Source organism: Gastrolobium bilobum, unplaced genomic scaffold (genome assembly GCF_033153095.1).
Source record: "Gastrolobium bilobum isolate Gb01-03AN ecotype WA unplaced genomic scaffold, APGP_CSIRO_Gbil_v1 utg15086, whole genome shotgun sequence".
Lineage (NCBI taxonomy): Eukaryota > Viridiplantae > Streptophyta > Magnoliopsida > Fabales > Fabaceae > Gastrolobium > Gastrolobium bilobum.
The window spans coordinates 162,708-177,735 of NW_026897226.1; positions in this window are offsets into that span (position 1 = coordinate 162,708).

Below are 15,028 nucleotides of genomic sequence, written 5' to 3' on the forward strand. Positions count from 1 at the left end.
CCCATCACACAACACCTCTAAACACCATTTAACACCACAACACATCAATTATATAATTTTACAACATCACACCCTATATGCCCTCTCTAGGCCGAATTCAACATGCTCACAAACCAAAGGGTATTCAATCCAATTTAATACTTCCACACACCTTACAATCCTATATTTAACTCAAACACTCCACAACTAAATTATACAACCATCCCACATAGTCATTTCATAAAGTGTTGAATCATCCTTTCCAAAATTTGACTAAGTTACCAATAAATTCATCAATAATTTTTATGACATCAATCACTCTAAAACATCATTCTAAGCCACATTTGTCTAATACACAATTTCAATTTGAGCTCTCTGACTACATCAATTCATACAACCCACTCTAGGTCACAAATTCAATCCAAATCAAAACTATAAATTAGAGGAGAAAGCTTACCACCAATCAACTCTTAGGCAATCCAAGAGTGAGTTTCAACCTTTGAACGGTCCAAAACCGCCACCAACCACCACCAAAAATGCCAAAACTGTCGCCCAAAGAAGGGAGATGATCTCTGCAACCACTCAATTTCGTGGCTCACTCAAGGATGGAAAGATGATCACAAGCTAATTTGAAGCAACTTTCATGTTCAACACTTTTGGATTTGATCAAGTCTTAGATGTGTTTTGGTTGATTTTTCTTTTTGGAAGCAAAGCTTCCTCACTCTTTCATGAAGGAAAAGCCGCAGGTTTGGGGTGAGGGGAGGAGAAAGAAGGACCATATTTTTATGTTGTCCAAGTGGCAAAGTCCACTAAAGTGAGGTGGGCCCCACCGCCACATCACACGATTTCAAACTAATTCAAATCTCCCGCCTATTCCGTTAAACGTCCATAATTTCATAAACTATTTAGAAACTCTAATTTTTAACATTAACCATTGTCCTTTAATTTCCCTTGATCAGATGAATCCGAAGTTTTCCGGTAGTTCGAAGAAATTGCAGTTTTCAGCTGTTATGCGAGTCGTGGGCACGCTTCTCCAAACTCACTAATTTCCATCAATTTCTATCAGAAATCATATTTCCTAGTTCTATATACCATTTATAATTTATATCCAAACCTAGAGCTCAAAATTCAATCAGCACGCTTTACGGTGCAACTGTACCGCGGTATTTTTACCCGGTAAAAACACGATTTACCAAATTTTTCGAAACTTGCCTAACCACTCAATTTTTCGTTCTGAATCCATTTCCAAGGTTATTTTTCCCATTTGAGACCTCCTACTCAATTTTACCTTCCTAGGGTTACGTGTTTGGCTAATTACCGTTTTACCCTTCCTTTGTATTTTGACCTTAATTTCAGGATTTTCACTAATCCTACTCTTTAATCCATCTTTAATGTATTAATATATGTTTTAGAAATACAAGGTGTTATATTCACCCCTCCTTTTTGAAATTTTGTCCGAAAAATTAGCATCATACCGGTCCACTAACTCGGGTTATAGCCGGAGAATCTCGTCCTTCCGCTCCCAAGTAGCCTCCTCAGGTGTGCGTCTTTACCATTTTACTTTCGTAACAGGCATAACCTCATTTTTTTGGTATCCTTCATTCCCTAATCCTTCACAAACACTTGCCACTTCCGGTGATATGACTTTTTAATTCACAATATTTTAAATTTTCCATGGGTCACAGTTGCACTTTCACTAATTTTATAGGTAATAATATAGCTATATTACAAATTTGTCTATCTAACCTGCCTTCATTTTCATCTTTGTCTATTTTTCTGACTCAAGGTCATGCACAACAACATCAGATGGTCTCCAAGTATATTTATCGGTCATTTCTTGAACATTTTAACTCCATTTTCTTTAGTAGATCAATTCTTTCGCTGTCAATACTATTTCAACAATACCCCACTATACCAGTCCTTTCCACTAATGATACTAATCTTGCAATTTCGTTGATGCCTTAGCTTTTCCACAAGCATATACCTTCTAGTTTCAACAGTACTCTACAGTATCCTATAATCCCAACTCACAATGAAATCTATACTTATATACTTTACTTTACTTTATCACATGTCTCCACATCTTCTTAGATAATTACCCTTATATTTTCTCTTAGTGATACAGGGATTAACAACCCTCATCATAGTCCATACTTCCTGTCAGTCATTTCAAGGTCTTCACCCATAATTCCATTCATGAATATTTCCATCTACAACGTCATATCTATAATTTACACTCATTGTTAATCTATTTATCAACTTAGCTATCTCAACTCTATCAACTTAGCCATCTCCAAGCCTAAACACAACATCCATTAATGACTTCCGCATCAAAGGTCTCATGCCTAATATTTTCACTGAATAACCATTTTTACTTATCATTCAATGCCAAGGTCTTAAATTAAACATATTTTCCACTTATTTATACCTCAATTTCGTAATCATCGACATTTGATCATGGTTGTTCATCTCAATATACTATATCATATTATTATTTTTATAAGTCCCATCACACTGGGATTTTCCCAACATAACTGTTTAATCATCTGGAACTAATTTCCTCCTTAAATCAATTTCTAAAATTCTAATCATATATTGTATCTCTCCAAGGATATATCTCTCCCACCAAGCACGTATAAACATATAATACTCTAAGTTACTCTACTGAGTTATCAACCTTTTCTTCAACCGAACACAATTTAAGTTACTAGTTATTATTACTTGACTCTGTCACAACTGACTTCTCATTGAAAGCCATAAGGCCATCGTCTTAACTTAACATCTCATCATCGCAAGCCTTCCTAGAAGACATTTACTGAATCTATCAGTACTAAACAAATTACTATTCTTTTCACATAGGGTGAGAATCTCAACGAACTTCACAATTTCTGTGAAACCCAAAATTCATGTCACCACACTTGGTGCACACATACACACCACCGAGTGCTCCGAAATCACATCTCAAATTACCTTCTCATGATTCCTCACATATAATATCCAATTTAATATATTACTGTTCACTTAAAAGTACCTGATATCACCTCTTGCGTTCTTCACACGGCACAATCCCAGTTGTGCATTAACATAAGGCATCTCATATGTACTAGCAGTCACATCAATGCAGGATACTTCCTTGTATCCAAGTCCTTATAGAAGATAATAATAGTCTCTGGGAACATAATCCGCGTAGAGAAAACAAGAGTCTCCGAGAACATAATCCGCATGGAGATAGCCATACTCTCCGAGAACATAAGTCGCACAGAGATAGTAATATCAAGTCATATAATGTGCACCCAGTACACAAGGAAATTCATATTTATAACATATTTGTATATAATGACAAAATGCGTACCCAGTACACTCCAGATCACATATAGACCCAGTCCATTTGGTGTCTGTATCCTATCCGTATACAACGGCAAAATGTGTACCCAGTACACTCCAGATCACACATGGACCCAGTCCATTTGGTGTCTGTATCATATCCGTATATAACGGCAAAATGTGTTTGGCATATTCACATGGGGCTACCCCCAATAATAATAGTAGTAGTGGTACAATATAAACATATTACATATAGGTAAATTCATTATAACTTCCACGTTTAATTCTTCCCACCGATAGTTTACTTTCATTTTGGTTAATCCTCTGACCTGGTTTACAACATAGTCACTATTACAAGAATTCATATTCTCCTCATAATTTTGTACATATTTCCTAACTCTTAGTAGTTCCTTCTATCGTGTTACAGTTCAAATCCATTGTCCATTATTTCTTTCTCGTTATTCCCCTTGTTGGTTGTAGAATATCCATTACGTTTAAAATATCATCACTCCGTTTATCAATTCTTCAATATGTTACGAGGAATGCCATCATTTACTGGTTCACGCAATCCGCACACAGAGGCCATCCGGTGATTTCCACTTCAAATAATGTCCACCTGAGCTTCCAAGAGTCATACCTCTTAGGATCCAATCCCCAAAGGGAAGCCCAGAACAATTTCCCGGTCACGACATCTATGTACCGGCACTCAAGTCAACTCGAGGTATATATATACATACTGGCACTTAAGCCATCACATGATCATTGCCCATTTATCCTTTCAAGATGTAGACTGACAATCAGTCCATTAAGTATGATCCACCTATCCTTTACGGATATCCTTTGTCATTTAAGTTTATCCAATGGCATATAAGCCTATCCAATGGCCTGTAGGCCTAGTATGTTCCTAGACATAGATTTAATGGGTACTTCCAAAAGTATCCTTTAACTATAGTTCTACTCTTTGGTCAACAATACCTGACAATCCACATAGTGTATTTCTCCAAGGAAAGTCCCGTCCCCACTACTAGGAGACCATATCTATATGTATATATACTATATCTCATCATATTATTTTCTCCAAAATTCATATCAATTATCAGATTATTTCACAACCACACTACTTTCAGTAGTATATATATACACCACTGGATCCTAATTTCTTATACAATTCTCATTACTATTTCACGTAAGATTATACCATTCAACCATCCTATCCATTTACCAATGGCAAGTTTTCCAATTAGAATCGACATCCATTAACTACAATAGTGCCTTCATTGCACATTTATCTTGTGTCATCCATGGCGATTCTCTCAACTTCTTCCTTATACACATAATACATAATCAATTCATCTCACCCATATTTAATCCATCTATATCTTTATGGATTTAAATTCCCCATTTTGATATATCTCAAATTAACACATCACTACCATAATCATTCCAAATAAGCACATACCCCAGGTTCAGATTTTAAATATTCCATTTATTTCCCTACATTAATCACCTCAATCTATTCAAGTTTATGCCCTCAAATTAGAGACTTATAACTTCTAATCAAACATCAAATTATTTAGGCTCATACCTAAGCTTACTTGTTCACATTCTTTCAATACTTCATCAGGTTCCAAGTCACTCACCATAATAAAGTCAAACACTAAGTTCACCTGTACATAATTGTTTTAACTATCTCCACGCATATAGGGAAAGTTTACCAACATTATCTCCATGATACTAACTCATCTCAATTATCTCTACTAACCCTAAAATCACAAAATTCACCTATAAAAGCACTCTACATAAAAGGGTTAGACACAACATGCAAATTGTTCTCATTAAGTCGTCAGCTATATATAATTTACTTACAGCCATCTCTGTCTGTGGAGCAGTTAACACTGCAGTCACAGTATCAGGCTAAGGACTTGCATTAGGTGCTCCAAGGTTGCCACACAGGCTTCTTATGATGACCATACATATAACACAAAGGAATGGGTTGATCAGACCCACACTAAGGAATCACATATGCAATAATCAATAAGAGTCTACATACAATTATACAGCCCTTAACACATTCATACAAAATCAGAGTTCCCTAGTAAACTGCTCTGATACCATAAAATGTAACAGTCCATTGTACACCAGTATTGTTAACATTGATTATGATATTAAGCGCAGTTACAATCACAGCAATTCATTTGAAAAAATGCGAGTAAACTTTTTCCTTTTTATTACACGAGCATTTAAAACAATAAAAAAGCGTAATAAATAAAAGCTGTGACCGTAACTGTAAACTCTTTGCGGAATAATTATTTAAATTGTCTAAATACCTTATAATACTCCTCTCAAGTCACTAAGGGGTTCCCATAAACCCACATAGCTAAAACATCACTTTTACGTTTTCTACCTATCCGAACATGGTTCAGTATTTTAATTACTGCAGATAAACTGCATGCCGTGAACCTCTCATATTTTAATATGTTATTCTAGACTTAATTACCTTTCTAAAAAGATATCATATGAGTCATAAAGTTCTCGTTTGCTCCGGATATCATCGTTTGAAGTTGGACAAGAAAATTCGCCAGCCAATCTCAAACAGGACTCCAAACAGCCCTCACTCTATCAATGAATCTGAAAAATCAAATCAACCAATTGCTATAAAATTTTTATACAATAAACTAGACACCTCAAGCTTCAATTTGACATATCATACACCTAATTTTACCAAGAAATAAGCGGGATTAAATTCCCCAAAAACTGCCAGAAACAACCCCATGTGCAGGGGCGTTCTGCATAGTCTGCGTTCTCTGCCTCCTACAGTGCTGTGTGGTTATACTTTGGTTCTCAAATTTTGGCACAAGGTAGATGACATCTCAAGGTTTAAAATGGCGTATGGAATGTCCCTATTTGATTTTTTTGGAGGGAGATATGCTCTCCCAAAGTTCACCCAAATTCTAGAAATTTCTTCAGAATTTCCTTTGTTTTTCCAATAAATCCCACCTTTGAAGGTGTGTTATCTAACCTCAATTTTGTACCTAATAATCATGGGTGGCACTCAAGGACCAGCAATGCATTGGTGCTCTTACAACCCTTCACGATTTATATCATCTAGCTTACTTTACAATTCCTTGATTTCATTATAAATCCTTAAATCATTTCAATCACATTTGCCCTTTCCTGTGCATGCAATTCTTTGAACGTCCCTTGCCCGCAATTCATCTAGCTCACCTTTGAACGTCCATTTGCATGCAATTCTTTGACATAAAACATAAATCAAATCTTAGAATAGGCATATTTCCCTTTCATCATATAGCATGCTTCAATATTACATCAAGTCTCCATAATACAAATTACAAGCTTCTTTACAAATATTACAATAATTCTCCAAATATACATAATGAGTCACCAAAATAAATCATGCTAAATAAATGAATAAACTTAGGCAAAAAGGTGACATGAACAAAGATGACAAATAATAATCCCAACTCAAAACGATGTTCATGTCCTAAGTCTAGCCTAGGCCCAACGGCTACAAAATGCAAGGTCCACTATAAGTCCATGAGCTCATCCCACGGGCCTCTTGCCCGCCGCTCCAACACCACTGACACTACCTGAAATAAAATCCCCAAAGCGAAGTGAGATATACGAATATATCTCAGTAGCCAAGGGTTCTGGAGAATACTCCGCCCAATGGCTCACTTCGATGCATATCAATAACATAATACAACATTTAAAATGGGATAAAGCAAGGGATTTAGTGAAATAGGGAAGCATAGGGAACAAAATACGATGAAGCTGGAATGGTCGATGCCAATACCACGCAACATCCGGCCTAGTGGCCTCGGCACATAGCCTACGGGTTTCAAACCAAGGAGTGTTCCCAGAACATCAACTGAGGCACCCTCCATCCATATACACCCGAGACTTCCTACTCATCATTAATTTCTCATCTTTTAGTATGTTAAACGAAACTTAATTATTTTTTTAACGAGGTATCACACGCCTCAATTGGAGTTCTCTAGCTCCAGTTATAACCGTTTGAAGTTGGACAAAAAAATCTGCCAGCAAACCCAAAACATAGCATCAAACATCCCTCACCATTTATGCGATATTGGATAATCTACTAAATCAATTGCTCTCAAAAATTTATATATAATACTAAACACCTTGAGATTTAATTTGATGTATTATGAGCCTAATTTGAGTAATAATTGATGAAGAAACAATTTGTCAAAGTCACAGACCCGAACAACCCTTGCACAGGCCCTCTTAGGGCAGTCCTCACTCAATCAGACCTACAGGATGATACACAGCTTCAAATGGTATGACATTTTGACATAACATAGCTGACATATCAAGCTTCAAAATGATATATGGAACATCCATATTGGACCTCTGTGGAGGGAGATATGCTCTCCCAAAGTTGGCCTAAAAACTGCTCATTTATTATAAATTTTGACGGCATCTTCTTTGTTTATTTAACATATCCCACTTTAACCAAAGTGTGTTTTAAACCTCAAATAGTACCTAATTGACAAGGGTGGCACACAAAGAGCAACAATGTCTTGGTGCTCTTACAACCCATAACAATTTACATCATTATCATTACTTTACAATCCATTGTTTAACTTCATTAAGACTTAAAACTCATTACAATCACATAATTCTGTTTCATGCATTCTTAATAATTGATATATAAAATCATAACCTAAAATAGGCCTATTTCCCTTTCATCACATACATGCTTTACAATTTACACAAGGTCTATAATGCTTCAATTACAATTATCCAAATGTAAATACAATGAAATACTCCAAAATGAATAAATACATCAATCCAAGACTTAGCCAAAATAATACTACATGAACAATAAAATCCATGGTATACATAACTCATGCAACCCAAATGTTCATGCACTAAGTCTAGCCTATGCCAAATATGACCCAAAATGCAAAATAACAATCTACTCCATGCACTCCATATGATCAACCCGTGGACCTCTTGCCTAGTGCTCCAGCCCTGCTACAATCACCTAAAACATAACCCCATAACGCGGAGTGAGATATATGAATATATCTCAGTAATCCAAAGGTTACGGAGGATCACTCCGTCCAATGGCTCACTCAGATGTAAAATACAATAATGAACTATAACAATATAGGGATATAGCAAAGGATTTAGAGATATAGGGAGATAACAGAGAGAGTGGGATATATAAAGGGATTTAGAGAAATAGGGAGATAGAAGAGATAGACATACGATGTAGCAGGAATGGTCTGAGCCAAAGTCATGCACCCATTCGGCCTACTAGCCTCATACGGGCTCTCAATCCAAGAATGTGTTCCCAGAACATCATTCAAGGCGCCCCCAACCATAACTCCCGAGACATTCCTAGAGTGCTCCTCAACAGATAACATCTCCACGGCCCCAAGCCAACTGGAACTCCCTACGGAGACCTATCCAGTGGAAGTCCTCAACGCCATACGGCAACTATCTACCAGCCAGAGATACGGTACAATTATATGTACCCAACATTCATAAATGCATGAACATGTTATAATCACACCATTGCACAAACAACTTCCAACCACTACCCCAATGGACATGGTGGAGCACACACGGGGATTAACCCCAATACCAAGAGATTACCTTCTTGAAGCTCCCATGCTAGGTAGCTTCAAATAAAAGTTACCTCGTAACTTGCTTCAACCAAGAAATGCCTACGCAAAAGGTCATTCCCATATTCATTAGTACCATAAAGACCACTCAATTGGTCATACAATCAATCATGCAAGTGTAACATAATAACTTAGCTAAATTCTTTTGGTAAAGGACCAAAGGCAATCCACCAAGCTTCAATCCTCAAGGATCACGTCCGTGGGAGGCAACCTACAATGATCACAACATAGGATCATTAACCAACTTGTTACACAAGTCAAAATGCAAAACAATTACTCCCCCCACCCACAACACCATTCGGCCATCATGGACAATTTTACAAGTTTATCACAACACCATTTCAAGTCCAAAACTTCATTTAATCATAACTCAACATCATTTTCCCTAATTTTCCTCTTTATGGCCAAATACAAGACATCAAAGGGCCAAGTGATTTTTCTCACAAACTCAATGCATCACACACTCATACAATCCACTTAAACTTGAATCAAATCATCACAAACTCAATTGTACCAATTTTACATCATCTTTTCTCAATTTGGATTTTCAATTCAATTACACACATTAAACACATCATACAACATATAATTAACCACTACTACTAATCCATAACTCAATTTCTCAATCACACAACAATCCAAATTCACAAAGTCTCAAGATCATCATCCAAAATTTCTCTAAGTTATCATTTTTTCCTCAATACATTTTATGAGCTTAATCACCATAAAATATCATTCTAAGACACATTTATCTAATGTACAATTTCAATTTGAGGTCCCCAACTACATTAATCACACAACACATGCTTTAGGTCATCAAAATCCAATCTCAAGATTCATCCAATAATAAGTGCTGAAACTTACCAATAATCAAGGCGTAAGACTCCTCCAAGTAATATCCAAGCAATAGCTCAAGCAAACAACTCCAAGAACACCAATTTTCTCCAACAAAATCGTGGGATGGGGCTAATGAGCCATACTATGAAATTGTGGGAGAGAGTTATTGAACATTGCTTGAGGAGAGATACCAAGGTTTCTGTAAATCAATTTGGATTTATGCTAGGAAGATGTACCATGCAAGCCATTTTCTTGATGCGACAATTAATGGAAAGATATCAAGAAAAGAAGAATGACTTACATATGGTGTTCATAGATCTTGAGAAAGCATATGATAGGGTTCTAAGGAAAGTTTTATGGTGGGTTCTTGAGAAGAAAAAAGTACCATCAAAGTATGTAAAGGCAATCAAGGATATGTATGATGGGGCTACTACATGTGTGAAAGCTTGAAACAGAACATCGATTTATTTTCCTATCACGGTAGGTGTACACTAAGGTTCGTCTTTAAGTCCTTATCTCTTTGTTTTAGTTATAGATGAACTAAAAAAAGATATTCAAAAGGAAGTGTCATGGTGTATGCTTTTTGCAGATGATATTGTGCTTATTGATGAGAACAAAGACAGTGTTAATAGAAAACTTGAATTATGGAGAAGCACGTTGGAATCTAAAGGATTCAGGTTAAGTCAGAGCAAGATTGAGTATTTGAAGTGTGAGTTTTCTCTTGTAAGAGATGTAGACCACGATCTTGTGCATCTAAGTGGTCAAGAGGTACCCAAGAAAGATTCTTTTAGATACCTGGGATCTATTTTGCAAAAAGGTAGAGAGATTGATAAGGATGTAAATCATAGAATCAGAGCAGTGTGGATGAAATGGCATAGTGCATCTGGATTTTTGTGTGACCACAACATCCCACTTAAGTTAAAAGGAAAATTCTATAAAATAGCAGTAAGATCTGCAATGCTATATGGAGCTGAATGATGGCCAGCACATAGGCAACATGAGCATAAAATGGGAATATCAGAGATGAGGGTGTTAAGATGGATGTGTGGTTATACAAGGATGGATAAGATAATAAATGAAGATATTTGACGAAAGGTAGGAGTACTACCGATGGCTGAAAAGATGAGAGAACATAGATTGAGGTGGTTTGGGCACGTAATGAGAAGGCCCATGGATGCTCCCTTAACAACAAAAGTTTGTTACCAAGAGCTCAACACAAAGAAAGGTAGAGGTAGACCGAAACTTATTTGGGGGAAGGAAGTAAAACAAGACTTAATGGAGTGGGATATAGATTGGCGGACGGTGTGCCTTAGAACGGAATAGAGAAGAGATATAAGAGGGTGGAGGGTTAGACCTGTTGTTATTCCTTTGTTCTAGATGGTCCCTTTTTAGTCATTTTTCTATTCATTTTCTCTTCATTTCCCCTTCTTCTTCTTTTCCCCTTCTTTTATTACTTATATATATATATATATATATATATATATATATATATATTATTACTATTTTATTTATTTATTTATACCTTTTTTCAACCTTTTCGTATCTTTTATTTGGGTTCATCTACCACGACCCCAATTAATTTGGGATAAATGTATAGTTGATGTTGAAAACCGTGGGATGGGTAGGGTTTTTCTCCAAATTTAGGGAGTTTCAAGAGCTACCAATGGTTGAGTTGTGTTTGGATGATGATTTACTTAAACTTTCATGTGAAACTTTGTTGATTTTGGAGAGGATTTGATAATGAAATTAAAGGAGCAAAATCTCTCCCTTTTCTTTCCAATGGCCGCGGGTTTGATGAGAGAGAAAGAGGGAAGATGGTGATTGAATAATGTTGTGTACAAGTGGCTTTGGTCACTTAAGTGGGTGGGTCCCACTTGACACCTCACTCAATTCAAATTATTTTAAATCTCCTACTTAAGCCACCAATCTCCAAATAATTCCTAAACTATTTATAAACTCCAAAATTTAACATTCACCAAAGTTCTTTAATTGCCCTTGAGTAGATGAATCCGGAGTTTTTCAGTCATATGGTGAAATCACAGTTTTAAGCTGATATGTGCACTATTGGCACGTTTTTCCAAAAACCCTAATTTTCATCAAATTTCATCAACAATCATAAATCTTAGTCCTATGTACCTTTTTCAACTTATACTCAAACCTAGAGCTCAAATTTTACTTGGCGTGCTTTTCGGTGCAATTGTACCGCTGAATTTTTACCTGGTAAAAATACTATTCATCAAATTTCCAGAAACTTGCCTAACCACTCAATTTTTCATTCTGAATCCATTTCCAGGGTTATCTTTTTCCATTTGAGGCCTTCTACTAATATTTTATTTTTTAGGATTATGTGTTTGTCAAATTATCGTTTTACCCTTTTTACGTATTTTGACCCTGAACTTAGGATTTTCACTAATCCTGCCCTTTAGTTCTTATTTTAACTATAATTATATGTTTTAAAACTACGAGGTGTTATAGTATGGTACTTTCAAGAGAGATCCTCAAAGGGCTATTTCTCTTAGGTGTTAATCACAAAGAGTTCCTCATATGGATGGCTCCAAGGAAACACCATACGCATATACATAAATATATTCTACTGGACAGAGAAATATTCAATCATTCATTCATATCATTCATCATTTCTCAATCATCACATTATTCATCATTTCTCAATCATCACAGCATTCATCATTTCTCAATCATCACATTATTCATCATTTCTGAATCAATGCATTATATTATATTCTAATACTACAATGCACAATCATTCACATCAACCATTACTCAAATGGAGTATAGTGGAACAACAAAGGGGATTAACCCTAAGGTCCAGAAGTTTAACTTTTGTAGATTTCTTTTTAATGCTTTCTCTATATCCAAGAGACAAATCACCAAATTTCTCACTATGACAACCTATTCTAAAAGTGTGAATATGATCATTAGTACATAGTACACATGAAACATCAATCTAATGTATAGAATTCCACCATAAATACATATTCCATATCTTACCCTATTCTTGAAAATCAAGAATTCAAGCCTTAACCAATGAAAAGCTCCAAGGGTTGGTCTTCCACCAAGATATCACTTGGTTCAACACTACATCATTAATAAACATAGAAATCACTATCAAAATCAATCTCAAATTCATGAATAACAAAGCTCGTATTTCTCCAAAAAACTAGATTTATTGAAACTCCATGAAGACTTAAAGGAAGTTAGATTTTCTTACCATAAAGCTCCTTAGAATGATAAGAGGAGGACTTTACAAGCTTCAAAGAGTTGGAGCACTCTTCCCTCTTCAAAATCCAAAGATTTCCATAAACTTTGAAAGGGATTTTCTCCTTCCACAAGACTTCTAACTTGAAACTAATATATAGGCTTTACTCCTAGTGGAAAACTACACAACTCTCATGAAGGAAATTATTCATTTCCATGATTACAACTCAAATGGGTTTTTCAAGCATTTGAAAATGGTAGAGTCGGCTAAGGAAGAAGAGAAATTTCGATGGAGATGGTGTTTTTGTGAAAAATGATGATGCTTAAGTGTTTTAATCATAATTTGGCTAAAGTCAAATATATCAACTTGGCTATTTACTCATTTGCCCTTCTTTCATAATTCATTTCTACTCATTAATTTAACATTTCTAACATGTGCTTCTGAGCTCATAAAATCATAAATAGTTTCCCACTACATCAAGTTTCAGGTAACTTTTACTTAATTACATTTTTACCCCAAAATTTTCACTATTTGCACTTTTGCCCTGAAAAGTGACTTAAATTAGAAAAATTAGATTCTTCATATAATCAATCTCTTTTAACCATTAAATAATTCTAAATTACTTAATTTAATTATTTGGGTTATTGTAGTAGCTGGTAGCTCACGGTGATAGTTGGAAATGATGGTGGCATTAGTGGTTGGTAGAGGTGGCTGATGACCCGCAGCGATGATGGTGGTGGCTGATTGGTGCAAGGGCTGACCCTCGTGTGCCCAGAAATATTCATAGGGGAAGAGCATAGGGGTATATTTAGGATGAGAGGGATGTGACATTTGCTATCATATCATGTCCATTACTAACTCGAGTCACCCCTTAGGATAACTTATCTTGTTGCAGATATGATAAAATGAGCCAATACGACAAGTTTATCATATCTTGTAGGTTCACCAAATAATGGATAAAAACAAGATATCTTGTCCATCAAACGGGCCCTATACTTTTCTTGAATCATGGTATATTCCAATGATAGATATTGAAATAAAAGAAAAAATTAAACATGTAAAATATCAAATTATATTATATTTATCTGCCTTTACAAAAGGTTGAATCATAATATGCATTCTAAATTTATAATTATGTTTAACTAACAATTATTAGATCTAACAAGAATTGTAATAATTTCATTCCCTAAGAAAATAGAAAGCAGGAGTTTGAAGAGAAATACTGCAAGACAAATTCCTTCGGTATTATTAAATCTTTAACTTTTTTCTTTTGCATATTTTTAAACTCTTAAATAATGATAAATATTTCTTTCTTTTTTTGGAGATATTTCAATCGGTTCATCCTTTCGTGACTAGTTCAATTCGGGGCGAGTATCGGGATTAAGGCTTTAAACCCCTCCCAAAGATGATATTGAAAAGAATCGAACACATGCTCTCACCTCTGCTTGCTTAGTTCCCTGGCAGCCAACTAATAATAAATATTATACCCACATTGATATTTAATATACTATTCCCACATTGCACAAGTTTAATAAATACGGCTATAAATTTCAGCGCAGTAAAACACAAGGCCCTCCTCCTAGTGCCTTGTAAATTTCATGGATTTGGATTATATATAAATACGTGCCTATCAATATTGAATTGGATATAGTTGATTTTCAAATAACCTCTATATATTTAAAATTCATGCTGGCATACATCGAATGGCAAGACGAAGATCTTTCGATAACTTATCCTTTTATACAAACTTCCCAAAAATGCAAAAGAGTGGCCCAAAAGTTTTACTTATATGGAAAAATGATGAATGAAAAAATCTAAATGCTTAATTTTGTGAGAAACTTCTGTAAAAACAGTACATAAATCTCGCTGTACAATGTGCTGAGACTTTCCCGAGAAAAAAGATTTGTTCTAGCAGAAAATTCAAAAAGATAACCTGTTCATGTGTCAACCATTTTCTAGTCCTCATAGTCAATACGTTCTCAATTAGCCTCAAGAT